The following is a 19,497-nucleotide window of genomic DNA, read 5'->3' on the forward strand; positions in this document are numbered from 1 at the left end:
AATGTGCAGGGGCATTACACTTCTTGCCAAATGTGATGATTTATCACATGCGTCCAGATAACAGGCTTCAAAATTGTGTATTCCTTTTTTTTTGTTTTAGAGAACTTGTTTTTGTATGTCACTGTTTCAGGCATAAATTCAATCCATTTCTGAAATGGAACTTCAAAATCAAAAGTGCAGCAATCTTTTGGACTGGAGGAAAGGGACCCTGGCTCAAAATCAGTGTCATCACTACTGCCACTTGTTTCATGATCACTTTCATGAGTAAACCCTAAAGCATTCCAGATGTTGTGTCTGTTTAATTTAACAAAAGTGTATAGTGCCTTTGCAGTGATCTTGTTGTCTAGCTGTTTACTAAGCTCTGTCCAGATGCTCTCATAAGGGAGTAGCTATGTTGCCATTTTGGATTATGGCCACTTGATTAACACAGGACTGTGAAAATGGAATCCCTGTCGACTGCTGGTTTCTGGGGCATCTGGCATAAGCAAAACATAATTACACTCAATTATTCTGATTCCAAAAAATCTCATGTACTGCATTAATTTATTTTAATATATTACTTTTTTTATTGAACTGAAAATTCATTGCTAACACTATCACTAATTTAGCTATGAAATGTTAAATACAGTTGCACCCATGGTCGTTTTTTAATACTAAAATGAAACTTTGTGAAACTGTAAATAGCATTTCATAGCTAAATTATTAATAGAGGTGTTATTATTGAGGTTTCTGGTCAAAAACAAGGTTAGCTCTCTTGAATGTTGTACAATATTCTTGCAGCAACTAGTATGATAAGAGACAGTTTTAAAACAATGTATACTTACATTGTTCAGAAATTTGGATTAGTAACAACTTTTGTAGTTTGATTTATATCGACCTTTTCTCCACTAACTCTACACAATTTTATACAAGAGCATTCTTGAATGGAAGTGTCACTTGCCCCTAGTGGTGGGAGTGGAGTGTAGCAGATGAGACTCTTAAAAATTAAAATAAAATACAATCACAAGACACTGAAGGGAGGATAATTGTTTATTGAACAAATTATGTGATGACAGAACGTCTTCGTCAATTCTACTTTAAAAGTGTGCTCTCCTCGAGGATAGTTTAGCTGTTTTCTTGCCCAAAAATGCTGAAGTTACATTTAAACTACGACTTGATGGCACACGCGCACAAATCCATTTTGCTCATAGAGTAGCAGAAGATAAGAGTGACATAGGCCTAATAAAAGAAAAACATTACGTTTTTATTAAACACTACAGGACTACAAAAAACCTGATAAGAAATTGCATGATGTTCTATTAAATCATCTTTATTAGCATCTAACATTTTAGAGATTGAATAGACAAAACCGAAATAAAATGCTCATAGGCTATAGGCTACTGACTAACTACAAACCAAAATACAGAGCTGTCTGACTATTTTTGATCTTGTGACCATTGATTTATCTATTTTATTCAGTGAGCCTTGTTTGTAGCCTATAGGCCTAAATATTAATTTGATTACATTTCTGATATTTTAAAACCCAACGCGGCACAAACGAAACTTTTACCGGCACAAACCAGCACAAACGTAGCACAAACGAACGAGACTATTTTGGGTGAATTTGGAACATGTGGGTGGGCTGGTGACGTCATCGTCTATAATTCAATGTCGAATATTTTAAAACCCAATACAGCACAAACCAGCACAAATGGAGCACAAACGAACGAGCATAGTTTGACAACGTTTTGCGTTGGTGGGGGGGCCAACTTCACACAGGTCAGATTTCCACTGGTCTAATGTCCATTCCTTGTGTTTCTTGGCCCAAACAAATCTCTTGTTGCCTCTCCATAGCAGTGGTTTCCTAGCTGTTACTTGACCATGAAGGCCTGATTCGCACAGTCTCCTCTTAACAGTTGTTCTAGAGATGTGTCTAATCTGAGCTGCTGTTAACCTGGGATTTCTGAGGCTGGTGACTCGTTGAGGCTGGTGACTCGATGGCCACTCGTTTCTCTTTACTTAGCTGATTGGTTCTTGCCATAATATGAATTCTAACAGTTGTCCATTAGGGATGTCGGCTGTGTATCAACCTGACATCTGCACAACACAACTGATGGTCCAGAAAATTCCACTAATTAACCCTGAAAAGGCACACCTGTGAAGTGAAAACCATTTCAGGTGACTACCTCATGAAGCTCATTGAGAGAACACCAAGGGTTTGCAGCGCTATCAAATGGGTGGCTACTTTGAGGAATCTAAAATATAAGACATGTTCAGTTATTTCACAATAACTGAATCTACAATATAAATAGTCATGAAAAAAAAAAACGCATTGAATGAGAAGGTGTGTCCAAACTTTTGGCCTGTACTGTATGTAAGAAGGAATACACTTCTACCACCCAGATTCCATCATTTCTGTAGAATGACCCATATGTGGCTCCTATTGCCTCGTTTCCACTTGGTCCAAACACTGGTGTTTTCCCCTAAAGTCCAGTTGGCCACTAGGCCATGGCAGAGTGGCAGGCTCTCACTTGGTGCCAAGCCCCGGACTTTAGGACTTAGAGCAGGGTTTGCGTGTTGACGCATTACCTGCTCTGAAAACGCTGAATTTTGGGCAATTCAAATAGCAATGTGTAGCCAGCCTATCAATTGCTTAGTCTTTAGGCTTCTCGTAATGGTTTCATCGATCTAACAAACAGATCCCTGATAAAATAAAGCAATAATACAGGGAAGTAAAGACTCAGAACGGAAAAAGTTAGAACAACCGAATGTGGTAAATGCCATTGACTCAACAGAAAACGGAGCACTGAGACAGAGACGTTGCCTGCAGAACTTATTACAATACTAAATTACCTCAGAATTCTCCCAAATCCCTCTATTAAAGGTAGATAGTTTTACTTATCAAAACGAATTAATTAAAACACTGGCATACAGTTGCAGTGTCACAAGTGTAGGTGTAGAAGGAGCGGCCCAAAGGAGTTTGAGGAAGAAATTAGTTCAAATGCTGTATTGTAAACAATCTGAGCATGGCGTTATTGCTTATTTTATTCCTTTGTTTGCTTAACTAGCTTAATTAACTTAAATATTCAGTTAAATCAAATTATTCTCACCTAATTCAGATCCAGCTAACGTCCCTCTATTATCGTCCGTTTCTAGCGGTTGGAGAACAAAAACCTGTCAAGTACAAAATTTAAATGCACTGGAAAACATCGAAACATTTTGCTATTAAACATAATTTCAGCTAGCCCTCCACTATTTTTATAGAGATGTAGGGAGGTTAAATACTTTAGACTTCAAAAATGTTCTAAATTGACAAGTTCTAAATCGTAAAATTGACAGACCAAAATTATTTGTAGCAACTTTTAAAGATTATTCTATGTTTTTATAAAAAGTGTATGAATTACTTTACTGGACATGGAAAGGACAGAGTCTTGAGAGTGAAGAAAATAGCCCCCAGACATTACAAACTAACAGGGTTCTTTAACATCTAAGACACACACACACACACACACACCTCATCATATTCTTTACAATAAAAATGTATAAAAATGATATGACAGACAACAAAACATTTAACTTTCAATCAAAGAACAAACTAACTCATTCAACTGGTACGTCTAACTGACATGGCACCTGCTTGGCTGTCATAAAGACAAGGTGCTGTAAACTTGCTATTTGCATCGCTGGTCCTGGACTGTCTGCGAAGGTCAGGGCCTTTGTAAAGACCAACATTGTCCACTCTAGTCGGGAACTTATGGATATAGACAATAGACAACACAATGCATCTGAGTTCTATCAAAGTCAAAACAGGTAAATACTTTTTTACACTGAAGTAAAATTGCCACCAACTGAAAAACTGTGGCATCAGCGACACCAATTGATATAAGGAGTCTGGAGCCCAGGGCCATTTCGGGGGAATTGAATTACAAGCTTCACTCATACTAGACAAGGATCAACAAAGGTAAGTTTAAATTCAGTCATGTACAAGAAATGTGTCAACCATTGGACATGAAAAACAAAATTAAAATGGCAGTACTGAATCTTTACCCTATATCGACAGATATTCAAAGTTCAGTACTGTGAATTGATATCGACATTGAGAAAAAGTATTGGTATTGGCCAAACTTCACGCAATGCATCTTTAACGTTACAAGCAATTACAAATAATGCCAGCTACAACTAGACATTTGCGGAAGGCCAAACAATTGGTAGCGAGCTAGCCTCTAGCCGTCAATGGGGTTATCAACTCGGTCACACGCGAAACCAACGTTAAGGTAGCTAGTTAGGAAGCTACGTTGTTAGCCAGTCAACTACTACGTACAATGTAGTAAACTGTAGTGTATTTTAATTGTGCATATACTGATGTGGTATCACGACAAAAGCATTAATTCATTAAACTAAAAAAAATCGTCAGTTAATCATTATGGCAATCTGATAAATGCATCAAACATTTAACACATCACTCAGCTAGCAGGCTAACACACCTTAATGCCAGCTAACTAGCTACATAGCTATTTAGCAACGATTAAAATGAAGACAACGGAAATTATTTTTAATAGAAATGCCCAATCAAAAATGTTTACTTATAACTTTATAATCAATATTTAACACTTACAGTAACTGCGAATTAGAAAATGTTAAATTGTAACGGTAAACTATAGATGCAGTTAGCTTAGCCATGTTGCTATGAAGTATGTATTGGTTGTTAGTTGACTGACTACAGCAGTAACCGCGAACACAACATGTCTTGACCATTACTCTTGTGAATACAAAACACTTACCCGACAAAAAAAGCACTATCTCCCCATGTTTCTACGCTCTGAGATAATGTAGGTAAACACAACACAAAACCCGTCTCTGGCAAGCCACTGTGGCCACTGGCCAGCAATTTGTTACAAACAGAATGACACTAGTATTCTGCCAGCAGCACTAACGATGGCGTCATGATTGCGTTGTAAATGAGGAAACCTTCAGAATAAAAGTAACACCAATGTCAATATATTGCATAGTCTATAATTCGTTCTGAAGATACATTAAGTAAAGAGAGGATCTTTTTTACATTATTTCTAATGAATGCAGAGAGCAAATATTGGAATAATTATATAGGTTTAAGCATAAAGCATAAAATGTGCAAGACAATACCTGAATTATGTCTATGCAAATGCAAAAAGAAAAACTAGACATTGTGCCATGGAACGTGCCGTCAAGCACTTGTTTTGCACTGGAGCCAATGGAGTAAGTGGGACTTTTTCCTTTATCCTGTATTTTCCCCATGAATTGACACTCTGTGGATTCTTTATACTCTAATGAGTAATTCCCAAATGCATTGTTCCATGGCACAACAAAAAAATTTTAATAAGGCAATATATGTTATTACAATCCGGTCAGTTCACTATCTGTTCCAATATTATTCTTAATTATTTTTATGTATATATATATAGTGGATATAAAAGTTCTACACACCGCTGTTAAAATGCCAGATTGGGCCATTCTACAGAAATTGTGGAATCTGGGTGGTATAAGTGTGCTGAAATGTATTCCTTTTTACATACCTAATACTTATTTAACAGCAATAACTAACTTTTAAACTTGATGAATCCACAACAGTGTCATTGATTTACATCACAACAACTTGGCATTTTAACAGGGGGTGTAGACTTTATATCCACTGTATATTAATCAGAGTCACTTTAAATGATGGCAGGTGTGTAATGACTGTAATGAGTTTGAATGTGATTGGTTAATGCTGAAAACAGCCACATCCCCAGTTATGAGAGGGTGTGTACACTTATGCAACCATGTTATTGTAAGGTTTTTATTTTACATTTTTCCCCCTCAAACATTTCAGGGTTTTTTCCCAATTTAATTCTTCACGTTATAGGTCACATTAAAGGTGGATAAAGTTTGGACATAATTTATCTTTGTCTCGTTCTTTTACATCACAAGAACCTGGCATTTTACAGGGGTGTGTAGACTTTATATCCACTGTATATATACAGCTCCGAAAAAAATTAAGAGACCACTGCACCTTTTTTTGGAAACATTTTAAGTGAGGAAATAAGCGTTCAATTTGCAGTGATTTCTTAATTTACATTTTTATGTATATATGTTTCTAATCATTATGCTTTTGCTTTAAGAAAAACATATAACTTGATTTCGAATAAAATTTACTTTTGTTTTACCAAATTAAGCACATTGCATTTCAATAATGGCTTTTATTTTGAAAAACTAAATCTGAGTTAGTGCGGCCAGCATAATATTCTGCTACTACTAGGACACAGGTGTCTGCAGGTTTTTGGTTTTTCCTATAAATTGGTTCCTAGTTCATACCTACACAACCAGGTGAGGGTAGAAACTAACCAATCAGTGACCTAATTAACCAATCAAGTACAAGGAGAGAGCAAAAACCTGCAGACACACGGCCCTCCGTGGAACCGGTTTGACACCTCTGTACTAGGAGAACGGTAATAAGACGACTGCTTTCATGAACTGGGTTTGTGCTGTGCTGTCAACGATATAGCAATATCTCAATTGTGCAGACCACAAATTACAAATGTATATTAGAGTTTGTAAACAGAAAATACAATTTACAAATAAATGTAAGATCCACAAACGTGTCATGATTTGCAAATACACAACACAATCCACCAATGTATTTCACTACCCAAAAGGATTTGAATATATGAAAAAAAAAAAAAAAAACGAATATCTCTCGCACTTTTGGACAGTAAATTCACTATTTACGGATTTTTGGGTTGGTTCCCATTTGATTGTAACTTCTTGACTCAAGTTTTGCTATGTTATATACTAGTGTTAAGAATTTTACGTGTATCAGAATTTCTGAAGAAGGACGAGGCTCCGGTCCAAATGGAAATTTAGCACAAAGATTTATTAATATGAATTGATAAGTCAAAATACATGAAATACAGCGGTCAAATATTTGCTCAACCCTCGAGCTTCCACAAAATATTCGCCCCGAATGAAGATCGAACATCGGTTTTGATACTCCCGCCACAGGGGCGTTTACTTTTCACTCTCGTGAGTAAAACCCATCCTTATTGGCTCTTCGTTGGCATGGTGACATGTTGGACGAATCTCTTTGTTTTCGCTGTCTAATGAAGAAGAGCATGCTCGGTCATAGATCAACAGGTTCTTTGCATACAGGTGTGAAATCTTAACCAGGTTACAGTAATTTACATTCTATTGTCCTAACCTAGACTAGAACATCAGGGGGCTGGAGACAGAAGGTCTCTTTGTGCTGTATAGGGGGCAGTTTCATTTGTATGTTAATTGTTGGGTTTCAATCCTGTCTCTCTATCTGAGCCAGGTGTAAAGTCTGAGTGTGGCTGAGTGTAATGTATGGAGTTCTAAACTTTTTATGGTTATTGCATTCAATCATATTTCCCTAACCTGGCTGCAGCATACAATTTAATAAAACAAAAACATAAGAATACATGGTTATTAAATCAGCATTATTTAAACTTCATTTATCTCAACACTAGCCTAAATGTACAACTGCACACATTCTACAAACAAATACGTAATGATCTGTAAATAGAAACGAGGTCCACAAATATAATTCAATCTTCAAATAAACATGTTTAAAATTCACAAACAAATACTTTACGATCTGTAAATATGAAACACCATCAGAAATCACAATTCACAATATGCAAACTATTTTCTTTATGTGAAGACGTATTTGTGAGTGACATTTGAGTTTGTGGAACGTATCGTATTTGTGCATAGCAAACTGTGTTTGTGGATTGGCTCCTGTTTGTGTACAGAATTTTGACGCAAACATTCCGCAAAAACGATTTGTACTTGCCAATGAGGCTAATAGGGTTCTCTTTGCTAGCTTTCTTTTCATCATCTTGGCCTTTGTTTCAGCCAATCAGGCACTTGCATTAAGTCTTACATCAGGTCTTGGTTCAATACATTAGACCACTAATACAGGTGCTGGTCATAAAATTAGAATATCATCAAAAAGTTGATTTTTTTCAGTAATTCCATTCAAAAAATGAAACTTGTATATTATATTCATTCATTACACACACTGTAAAAAAATGAATCATGGGTCTTGTAATTTTCATTAAAAAAAATAACGTGATAATTAAATATAATGGGTACATTTCATTATTGAAATTGTGGTTTTGTGTTTGATAGAATATATTAAGAAGATTTCACTAATAAAACCAAGAGATACGTTTTCCTCTTTTATTTAAGAAAATGTGTGCAATTTTTAGGCTTAATTTGAGCAAAATAAACTAAAAAAATTAAGAAAAATGTTACCGATTTATTTTAAGAGAATTGGATCAATTATGCGGTTAGAGACACCATTTGAAAGTGAATGGCAGTGATCAGAAGACATTTTTGGCGGAGGGGTCGAACGTCAATCACATAAGAGGCAAGCTTAGTTATAACTATGCTTTTCATTATTTCTTAAAGCTCTTTCATAGACCAGTTATGTTCACTCTTGTTCAGTAGCATCGCTGAGTTCGCATATTTCAGTTGTCTCATGCCGATGCCTATAAGGCAAAATAGATGAGATGAGTTGTCTTAAATCAACGAAAACAAATTATATGACTTGAGAAACTGTGAACGATTGTCTTATCTCCAGTGTGTACAACACCACCACATGCTTGATCTGTGGCTAGAATATTGATTGCTAAAATAAATCGTCGTCAATGTGCTAACGTTATATTCTCCATAGACCATCGGTAAGCTTGATATTGGGAAGATTAATAGATGTAACTTTTTAAAACTTCAAATTATGTCTTTTTGAGTGTTGGATCAAACTTCCTGAGACGAACTGCATTGTGGGATTGTTGACGTGCTGTACTCTGCCTGCTGTTACCTACCTGGCTACCTGCCAAACTTTTTCGAATTTACTCGATATAAACTAATTGGTCAAAATTCTATTTTAGAGTTTTACCAACGCAATATTTATCTGTTGACCTCTTACCCAACTTTTCTACACCGGGACTCTTTTTGGACATAATTAACAGAACTACTCACCCCTGAACACCGAAGGCTAAGTATCATTAGAATGCCTTTTCACTGTAATTGTTGTAGCAACAACACGGAGGAGAATGTTCGTCTTAAGTTAAAGATAGCAGAGTTAGAGGCTCGGCTTCTGACGCAAATGCCAGGCAAGGATTATGCTAGTGTAGAAATAGAAAAATCTGCGTCAGTGCCACCAGGTAGAAACGATAGTTTTGTTAGCCCCCCGGCACAGCTCCTGCAGCCGGGCAATAACTTTCTCTTGGTCACTGGGAAGAAATGCCGTCGACCAGTTAAACCTGAATCGTTGCTAAAACCAACTGAGACTTTGAACAGGTTTTCCCCACTGGAGTCGGAGTCAAGGACCCGAGTCCGTCTTCGGAGGGGAATGGTCGGCAGGCATGTTCTACCGGTGGACTTGAAAAACTGAAAACTTTAGTCATTGGCGATTCCATCACACGCAGTATTAGACTAAAGAATCAGCCGGCGATCGTACATTGTTTACCGGGGGGCAGAGCCACCGACGTAGCCGCAAATCTGGGGTTGGTGCTAGCGAAGTCTAAAACTGGCAAGTATAGAGAGTACAGAGATATTGTTATCCACGTTGGCACCAACGATGTTAGGATGAAACAGTCAGAGGTTACGAAGCAGAACATAGCATCAGCGTGTAAATTAGCTAGAAAGATGTGTCGGCATCGAGTAATTGTCTCTGGCCCCCTCCCAGCTAGGGGTGGTGACGAGCTCTACAGCAGACTTGCGCAACTCAATCGCTGGCTGAAAACGGAGTTCTGCCCGTCGCAGGAGGTAGAGTTTGTAGATAACTGGTCTTCTTTTTGGGACTCTCCCAGAAATAGGGCCAGGCCTGATCTGCTGAGGAGCGACGGACTCCATCCTAGCTGGAGTGGTGCTCTTCTTTTGTCTAGGAACATTGACAGGAGTCTCACTCCTATAGCTTTAACATGAGATAGTGTGCAGGTCAGGCTGCAGGCTGTTAGCCAGCCTGCTAGCATAGTGGAGTCTGTCAATAGCATAGCCAGAGTAGTTAGTACAGCTTTACCTATTGTCACTGTGACTTGTTCCAGGCTGAGAAAAGTTAAACAAGGTAGTGCTAACAAAAACAACCTTATTAAGATAAAGCCTTCCTCCACCTCGGTCAAAAATAAAAATAATTGTATCACTTCGCATCTCAAAATGGGACTCCTAAATATTAGATCTCTTGCTCCAAAGGCAGTTGCGGTAAATGAATTAATCTCTGATCATAAACTAGATGCTATTGGTTTATGTGAAACGTGGCTAAAGCCTAATGAATTCACTGCCTTAAATGAGGCATCTCCTCCTGGCTATACTAGTGATCATATCCCTCGTGCGTCCAGAAAAGGAGGGGGTGTCGCTAATATTTATGACAGTAAATATAAACTTACTCTCAAACATATCACAGAGTTTCATTCTTTCGAAGTTTTACTCATGAAAGTTAACCAGGCCGATAAATCATTTTACATAGCTACTATTTATAGGCCCCCCGGGCCATACACATTGTTCCTCAATGAGTTTCCAGAATTCTTGTCTAACCTTGTAGTCATGGCAGATAGTATTCAAATTTTTGGCGATTTCAATATCCATATGGAAAACCCCAATGATCCTCTTCAAAAAGCCTTTCAAGCCATAATCGACTCAATGGGTTTCATCCAACATGTCTCAGGTCCAACACATTGCCACAATCATACCTTAGATTTAGTCCTGTCACGAGAAATAGATATTGTAGATCTAATAATTTACCCCCAAAATCCTGGATTATCGGATCACTGTCTTATTACATTTACCGTTAAAACAAGAAATCCACTTGCCCCCCAAACAATGAGTTTCAAAAGCCGTACTATAAATTCTCGGATTACAAATAAATTCCTTGATATTCTTACTAGTTCGCTCATAAATGACAGAGTAAATAAATCTGTAAACGATCAAATCGAGGATCTAAACTCAATACTGCGAAATACATTAGACATAGTTGCACCACTAAAAACTAAAGAAATACGCAATAAGAAACTTGCTCCTTGGTACACCTACAATACTAGAGCACTTAAGCAAGCCTCCAGAAAATTGGAGCGAAAGTGGCGCTCCACCAAGTTGGAAGTATTTAGACTAGCCTGGATAGACAGTACAGTACAATACCGAAAATCACTCACGTCTGCTCGATCAGCTTATTTCTCCAACCTGATTGAGGCGAACAAAAACAATCCAAAATTTCTCTTTGATACAGTTGCAAAGTTAACAAAAAAGCAAAGCTTAGCAAGTGAAGTGGGTCTTCACTTTAGTTGTAATGAATACATGAACTACTTTGATGAAAAGATCGTTACCATTAGAAAACAAATAACTGAATCCTTAAATAGTTATGGTCCTAAAAATCTCAGTTGTCCAAAAAATTTCCGGAACCTCCCTGATCAGGTGTCAATGGGGACACTAAAAATTGCGGAAATTAAGCCTCTTCTAAAAAAATCTAATCTAGATCCCGAAATATTAAACAATTATAGGTCAATATCGAACCTCCCGTTCCTCTCAAAAATCTTAGAAAAATGTGTTTCCCAACAACTGAATGCCTTCCTAAAGACAAAAAACATTTATGAAATATTCCAGTCTGGTTTTAGATCTCATCATAGTACTGAGACTGCACTCGTGAAGGTAACAAATGACCTTCTAATGGCCTCAGACAAAGGTTCCGCATCCGTCCTGTTGCTTCTTGATCTTAGTGCTGCTTTTGACACTATTGATCACTCCCTTCTCTTAGAGAGACTGGAAACCAATATTGGGCTACGTGGACATGTTCTAGCCTGGTTTAAATCTTATTTATCTGAAAGATATCAGTTCGTTAGTGTGGATGGCATATCCTCTGAAAAGTCAAAGGTATGCTTTGGAGTTCCTCAAGGCTCGGTTCTGGGCCCATTACTTTTCTCACTATACATGCTCCCTCTGGGCGATGTAATCCGAAATCACAATATTAACTTTCACTGTTATGCTGATGACACACAGTTATATATTTCAATGAAGCATGGAGAAGCCCCTAAATTAGCTATTTTGGAAGCATGCGTTTCAGATATTAGGAAGTGGATGACAGAGAATTTCTTGCTCTTAAACTCAAATAAAACAGAAATGCTCCTTTTAGGACCCAAAAAACAAAGAGCGTTGTTAGCAGATCTCACTGTGAACCTCGACGGCTGCATGGTCGTATCCCAAAAAACTGTAAAAAACCTTGGCGTTACCCTTGACCCTGACCTCTCTTTTGAAGAACATATAAAATATGTCTCAAGAGTTGCTTATTTTCATCTTCGAAACATCGCAAAAATTAGAAACTTTCTATCAAAAACTGATGCAGAAAAATTAATTCATGCTTTCGTTACTTCTAGATTAGATTACTGCAATGCTCTTCTCTCTGGTTATCCAGACAAATTAATAAATAAACTTCAATTAGTGCTGCACACAGCTGCTAGAATCCTAACTAGAACAAAACATTTTTAAGGTTTTACTCTTAACCTATAAATACATGGACTTGCTCCTACTTACCTTGCTGAAATGATCCAGCCATACATACCTACACGTAACCTTAGATCGCAAGATGCAGGCCTTTTAATTGTACCTAGAATTTCTAAACAAACAGTTGGCGGCAGGGCCTTTTCTCATAGAGCTCCACTCCTGTGGAATGATCTGCCAATTAAGGTTAGAAATGCAAACTCAGTGCAAACTTTCAAGTGTCTACTAAAAACTCATCTCTACAGCACGGTTTATAATTAGGTGTAGCCTGGCCCGGGGGCGTGAAGGTGACCAGTAGGCTTGATACTGTCCACCCTTGCTGTCTTGCCAGGTGGGCTCTCGTCGCCACTGGGATGCCCTCCCTCCAATGCCCTTCGGGGGAAGAGTCACTGGCTTGTTGTTGACTCTCTATTGTGCACTTGTGCAGTTGGGCTGTACGCTGCTAGCAATACTCGGCCCTCATTCAGGGGGGTTGCGGTTGGTGGGTGTCCCTTTGGTTGATGCCTGGCAATGTGGTTGGATTGATTTCCTGCCTGTTGGGCCCTGTCCGGGGCCTCCTCCGGGTAGGGCCACAGTGTCACCGGACCCCCCCGTCTCAGTTTCCAAGGTGTTACGCTGCTATATTATTGTGCTGGGGGACATGAGGGATGTACTACTAACTTTTCTCAGTTTCCTCCAATTTTAAATTTTAGAAGGAGATGAGGTCCTGGTCCACACCTGCGGATTACCTGGTTTGGGGGGACCGTTGCTGTTCCTGTCCTTGTCCACCTGGTCATACTTCTGACCTAGTCTAAAATCGAATATACTCTGGATTTAGCCAAGAGAAAATTATTTATTATTCCAATTGGACTCTTAATATCTCAACCGGCACAGCCAGAAGAGGACTGGTCACCCCTCTGAGCCTGGGTCCTCTCTAGGTTTCTTCCTAAAATTCGACCTTCTTAGGGAGTTTTTCCTAGCCACTGAAATTCAACACTGCTGTTGTTTGCTCCTTGGGGTTTAAGGCCGGGTGTCTCTGTAAAGCACTTTGTGACAACTGCTGTTGTAAAAAGCGCTTTATAAATACATTTTGATTGATTGATTGATTGAAAATATAATAATGTATGACAATTTCAATTTAATCTTCTAGAAAAGAGTAATAATAATTTTAAAAAATATAATAATACAAATGGCACGATGTAATATTGCGTTCATACTCGAAGCCAGATGGCGCCCTCTCTTGCAGTAGCCTGTACGCGATGTCCCAACTCGTTCATAGAGGTAGACTCTCCCGCAAATATCCTCGACCTCGTGTAGAAATTCTCTGGCTAAAACGCTAAAACCATGACTAAAACATGCAGCAGTCGTGACCATGATCGTGAAGATATTATCTTGTTCTGCAAACCATCTCGGGTATGTTTATAAGAATATAGTGTATTTTTAATGTAATGTTAAATTATGTAGTATATCATACCAGATTACTCCTAAACTTTTGGCCATATTCACTTGCAGAGGAGGACTACTAGGCCGGACTTTAAAGGAGAAAATTGAACCCATGATGCAGGTACTTTCATAACATCAATTATTATTATTATAAAAAAAAAGAAAAAATTTGGGTGACGCTAATTTACAAACCTTTGTCACATCAGAATCCTGATAAAAACATCGACATGATGAGAGACGTTGTCCTCCGTTGTTTGAATTGTTATCTGGGTGAAAAAGCGGATGACCTAATCCAAGAGTACAATGTAAGTGACTACAATTATTCTATATATTTATGGTGTTTTGAGAAAGGTATTTGTACATTGTTTTTATTTAAAAAAAAAAAATAGAAATGCAACTTAAACAATCTTCTTTTTTTTCAATTAAATTATATAAAGCTAATGTGAAAATATTTAACACAAAATAGATTTTTTGTCAGCCACTATATGAAAAAGGTAACACTTTATTTTGATGGTCCACTTTAGACATTCTACTGACTATAAGTAACTGCAACTACATGTTAACTAATCTATTAACCCTAACCTAGCTGTCTACTAATACTCTGAGTTAGTTGACATGTAGTTACTTACAGGTAGTAGAATGTCTATAGTGAACCATCAAAATGTAACCCTCCCCCTACAATAGTGTCACCTAATGTAATTTTTATAAAAAAAATTCTTCCTGAATACACCCTCTGTCATTGCTGAAACTGTACTTATGTTATTGTGACAGTCTTTGTGGTCCACTGAAACACAATATTTTTATGTGTCAGTGATTACAAAGAAAATAAACTATAATGGTTTGCTTGTAGTTGTCTTTTTAAGCTGTTATAAGATTTTTTTATTTTTTGAAAGTGTTTGTTTTACAACGTACACAAATCAACTTTATAATTATGGACAGACTTATAATGAGATGGACAAGATAAGAATACTTATTTAATGTTTATTTTACAGTGTGACAATGGAGATATCCTGCAGCACATAATGAAAATTGCCATCTGCAAGAGGGATTATCAGGAGGATTTCAGCATCATCTTGGAGGAGGTGCAAGTCATGGCTGGCTTGGAAAATCTGGCAAGAGCCTGTGCTGTTCTTCTTGGACTCACATATGCACTAAACCTCACCTACCCGAAAGAACTGAGGCACACTTTTGAGGCCTTTCAGAAGCTCTTCTTGGAACTGGATGTTTGCAAGTTTTCACCAAAAATACTAACACTTAAAAACAAACTCATGACTTAGATTGAGACAATGCATTATTACCAAGTTCTGGTGAAAAGTAAACTGCATTGATTGATGAACGTTTAATATTGTTCTACATACAAGCTTTCAGCAAGTACAAATGTTTTACAAAGTCTTACTACAAGTTATTCTCAAGTTTTAGTCCATAATGTGACTTTTCTAACAGAAATATGTTGCATACAAATTTGTATGCACAAGTTGTTTAACAAAATGATCTTTCTCATGGAAAATGTTGGCATTTTTTAATTTTATTTTCATATCTTAAACCTGCTGACTTACATTTTATACAGATTTGTTTTATTTGTGCAAAAAAAAAAAGAAAGATTAAAAGCATGTTTGATAACAAAAAGTGCATTATGTATTCATTATTATCTTAACCTGAAAAAAGCAGTAAATGTTATAATTAAGTAAATTTCATTCATACAAATGAGTAAATTCTGCTTGATTTATTTGTGAGACAACTTAAATTAAAAAAGCACATTCCACTAATAATATTAAATTCATCATGTGCCATAGACTAAATAATTTAGGAATTTTTACTTAATTTATTTGGGTAAATTTCACTAAAAAAAACAACCTTAAAATCTACTCAAATATAATACGTGTAATATTGTTACCATAATTTTTTTAAGCAGATAGCATGTAATATTTTTTACAGTGCACAGACTGATGTTTTTCAAATGTTTATTTCTTTTAATTGTGATGATTATAACTGACAACTAATGAAAATCCCAAATTCAGTATCTCAGAAAATTTGAATATTACTTAAGACCAATACAAAAAATTATTTTTAGAAATTTTGGCCAACTGAAAAGTATGAACATGAAAAGTATGAGCATGTACAGCATTCAGTACTTAGTTGGGGCTCCTTTTACCTGAATTACTGCAGCAATGCGGCGTGGAATGGAGTCGATCAGTCTGTGGCACTGCTCAGGTTGCTCTGATAGTGGCCTTGAGCTCTTCTGCATTGTTGGGTCTGGCGTATCGCATCTTCCTCTTCACAATACCCCATAGATTTTCTATAGGGTTAAGGTCAGGCGAGTTTGCTGGCCAATTAAGAACAGTGATGCCATGGTCCTTAAACCAGGTACTGGTAGCTTTGGCACTGTGTGCAGGTACCAAGTCCTGTTGGAAAATGAAATCTGCATCTCCATAAAGTTGGTCAGCAGCAGGAAGCATGAAGTGCTCTGGTAGTCGGCTGCGTTGACCTTGGACCTCAGAAAACAGTGGACCAACACCAGCAGATGACATGGCACCCCAAACCATCACTGACTGTGGAAACTTTACACTGGACTTCAAGCAACATGGATTTTGTGCCTCTCCTCTCTTCCTCCAGACTCTGTGACCTTGATTTCAAAGGAAATGCAAAATTTACTTTCATTAGAGAACATAATTCAGCAGCATTCCAGTCCTTTTTGTCTTTAGCCCAGGCGAGACACTTCTGACGCTGCATCTTGTTCAAGAGTGGCTTGACACAAGGAATGCGACAGTTGAAACCCGTCTTGCATATGTCTGTGCGTGGTGGTTCTTGAAGCACTGACTCCAGCTGCAGTCCACTCTTTGTGAATCTCCCCCACATTTTTGAATGGGTTTTGTTTCACAATCCTCTCCAGTGTGCAGTTATTCCTATTGCTTGTACACCTTTTTCTACCACATATTTTCCTTCCCTTCGCCTCTCTATTAATGTGCTTGGACACAGCTCTGTGAAAAGCCAGCCTCTTTAGCTATGACCTTTTGTGTCTTGCCCTCCTTGTGCATGGTGTCAATGGTCGTCTTTTGGACAGCTGGCAAGTCAGCAGTCTTCCCCATGATTGTGTTGCCTACAGAACTAGACTGAGAGATCATTTAAAGGCCTTTGCAGGTGTTTTGGGTTAATTAGCTGATTAGAATGTGGCACCAGGTGTCTTTAATATTGAACCTTTTCACAATATTCTAATTTTCTGAGATTCTGAATTTGGGGTTTTCATTAGTTGTCAGTTATAATCATCAACATTAAAAGAAATAAACACTCAAAATATATCAGTCTGTGTGGAATGAATGTAAACATTATACAAGTTTCACTTTTTGAATGGAATTACTGCAATAAATCAACTTTTTGATGATATTCTAATTTTATGACCAGCACCTGTATGTCATCCAGATTAGATTCTCATCTCCACGCCCGGTTGAGGGGGAGTACCCTGCATCCCTCCTAGATTTAATACCCTGCATTCCTCCTAGACTACAACAGCGTAAACAATACAAACCGGCTGGCTTAAACTAATAATAATGAATTAATAGCTTCTATACAGATGACATGTACCTCTAAAACCAATTGCATTTTGTTAACTGACCTTTATCTAGAATATGCCCCTTAGTTTTGCCATTTTCAATTTCAGGGATTTTATCAGAATTTATCCTTCTATACAATAATTTTTTAATGGCTTACTATCCATATGAGTTAGAGATCTACAAACAAGTGTGGTGTTCTTTTCCCTCTACTCTCACAGGTACACCTTTTAATTTTTATAGCAACATTCACGCAATGTTAACATAATACAAGTTGTGTGTAGTTGTGTTTTGTTTACATACACAACTACATAAAAAATTTTGAACAGTGGCCATTTTTACAATAAGTGTACAATAACTTAACTGTAATGTTGTTCTTTATGTCCATGTTTGGTCTTGCTCTATTTCACATCAAACGATGAAGACTTTGATGATGAGTGAAGCATGTGATAGGGCTTGGCTGGGGGCCTCTAGGAATCTCTATGTGCCTGGGCACCACAGTCAGAGCCGGACCACAGAGGTGTCTCTAGGCACCCGCGTTGACTCTATTTGAGACCCTATTTAAGTTGCTCTTTTTGCTCTTCCTGTAGTGGATTATTGTTTGTGCCAGTTGTGTTGTGGATTATTGTGTGTGCCAGTTGTGTTGTGCATTAGTTCACAGTTGCCTCTCCTTTTGTTGTCTCTCACAAAAGTGAATACACCCATCATATTTGATGTAAGTATTTGATTATTTCTTTTCATGGGACAACACTGAAGAAATGACACTTTGCTACAATGTAAAGTAGTGAGTGTACAGCTTGTATAACAATATAAATGTGTTGTCCCCTAAAAATAACTCAACACACAGCTATTAATGTCTAAACCGCTGGCAACAAAAGTAAGTACACCCCTAAGTGAAAATATCCATATTTTGTGTGGCCACCATTATTTTCCAGCACTGACTTAACCCTCTTGGGCATGGAGTTCACCAGAGCTTCACAGGTTGCTACTGGAATCCTCTTCCACTCCTCCATGATGACATCATGGAGCTGGTGGATGTTAGAGACCTTGCGCTCCTCCACCGTCCATTTGAGGATGCCCCACAGATGCTCAATAGGGTTTAGGTCTGGAGACATGTTTGGCCAGTCTATCACCTTTACCCTCAGCTTCTTTAGCAAGGCAGTGGTCGTCTTGGAGGTGTGTTTGGGGTTGTTATCATGTTGAAATACTGCCCTGTGGCCCAATCTCCAAAGGGAGGGGATCATGCTCTGCTTCAGTATGTCACAGTACATGTTGGCATTCATGTTTCCCTCAATGAACTGTAGCTCCCCTCTGCTGTCAGCACTCATGCAGCACCAGACCATGACACTCCCACTGCCATGCTTGACTGTAGGCAAGACACACTTGTCTTTGTACTCCTAACCTGGTTGTCACCACACACGCTTGACACCATCTGAACCAAATAAGTTTATCTTGGTCTCATCAGACCCCAGGACATGGTTCCAGTAATCCATGTCCTTAGTCTGATTGTCTTCAGCAAACTGTTTGCGGGCTTTCTTGTGCATCATCTTTAGAAGAGGCTTCCTTCGAATTGAACAGCCAAGCAGACCAATTTGATGCAGTGTGTGGCGTATGGTCTGAGCACTGACAGGCTGACCCCCCACCCCTTCAACCTCTGCAGCACTCACACGTCTATTTCCCAAAGACAACCTCTGGATATGACGCTGAGTACATGCACTCAACTTCTTTGGTCGACCATGGCGAGGCCTGTTCTGAGTGGAACCTACCATACCATACCATCTTCTTCCGCTTATCCGGGGCCGGGTCGCGGGAGCAGCAGTCTAAGCAGGGATGCCCAGACTTCCCTCTCCCCAGACACTTCCTCTAGCTCTTCCAGGGGGACACCGAGGCGTTCCTAGGCCAGCCGGGAGACATAGTCCCTCCAGCGTGTCCTAGGTCTTCCCCGGGGTCTCCTCCCGGTGGGACGGGACCGGAACACCTTCCCAGGAAGGCGTTCCGGAGGCATCCGAAAAAGATGCCCAAGCCA

General features: G+C 38.4%; 1 protein-coding gene and 1 long non-coding RNA gene across 5 annotated transcripts in view; one reads left to right on the top strand and one right to left on the bottom strand.

Annotated features, from left to right (window-relative positions):
• The window catches only part of taf12 (TAF12 RNA polymerase II, TATA box binding protein (TBP)-associated factor), a 47,874-nt gene extending 42,981 nt beyond the window's left edge, over positions 1-4,893 (bottom strand). The window contains exons 1-2 of one of the 4 annotated variants that reach the window (XM_010868410.3): positions 4,761-4,891; positions 3,090-3,153 (exon numbers count right to left, since the gene is read on the bottom strand). The gene's annotated coding sequence lies outside the window, so the exon portion shown is untranslated. Of the gene's footprint in view, positions 1-3,089; positions 3,154-4,760 lie in introns of all 4 variants that reach the window. The other 3 variants (XM_020044602.2, XM_010868409.3, XM_020044603.2) reach the window with 3 other exon arrangements.
• An 8,679-nt stretch (positions 4,894-13,572) lies between these two features.
• Positions 13,573-15,387, top strand: LOC105006237. Its single transcript, XR_003777639.2, has 4 exons — positions 13,573-13,896; positions 13,996-14,047; positions 14,133-14,231; positions 14,919-15,387. It is a non-coding gene; the product is annotated as an uncharacterized LOC105006237 (long non-coding RNA).
• Positions 15,388-19,497: the final 4,110 nt, after the last annotated feature.

Source organism: Esox lucius, chromosome 20 (genome assembly GCF_011004845.1).
Source record: "Esox lucius isolate fEsoLuc1 chromosome 20, fEsoLuc1.pri, whole genome shotgun sequence".
Taxonomy (NCBI): domain Eukaryota; kingdom Metazoa; phylum Chordata; class Actinopteri; order Esociformes; family Esocidae; genus Esox; species Esox lucius.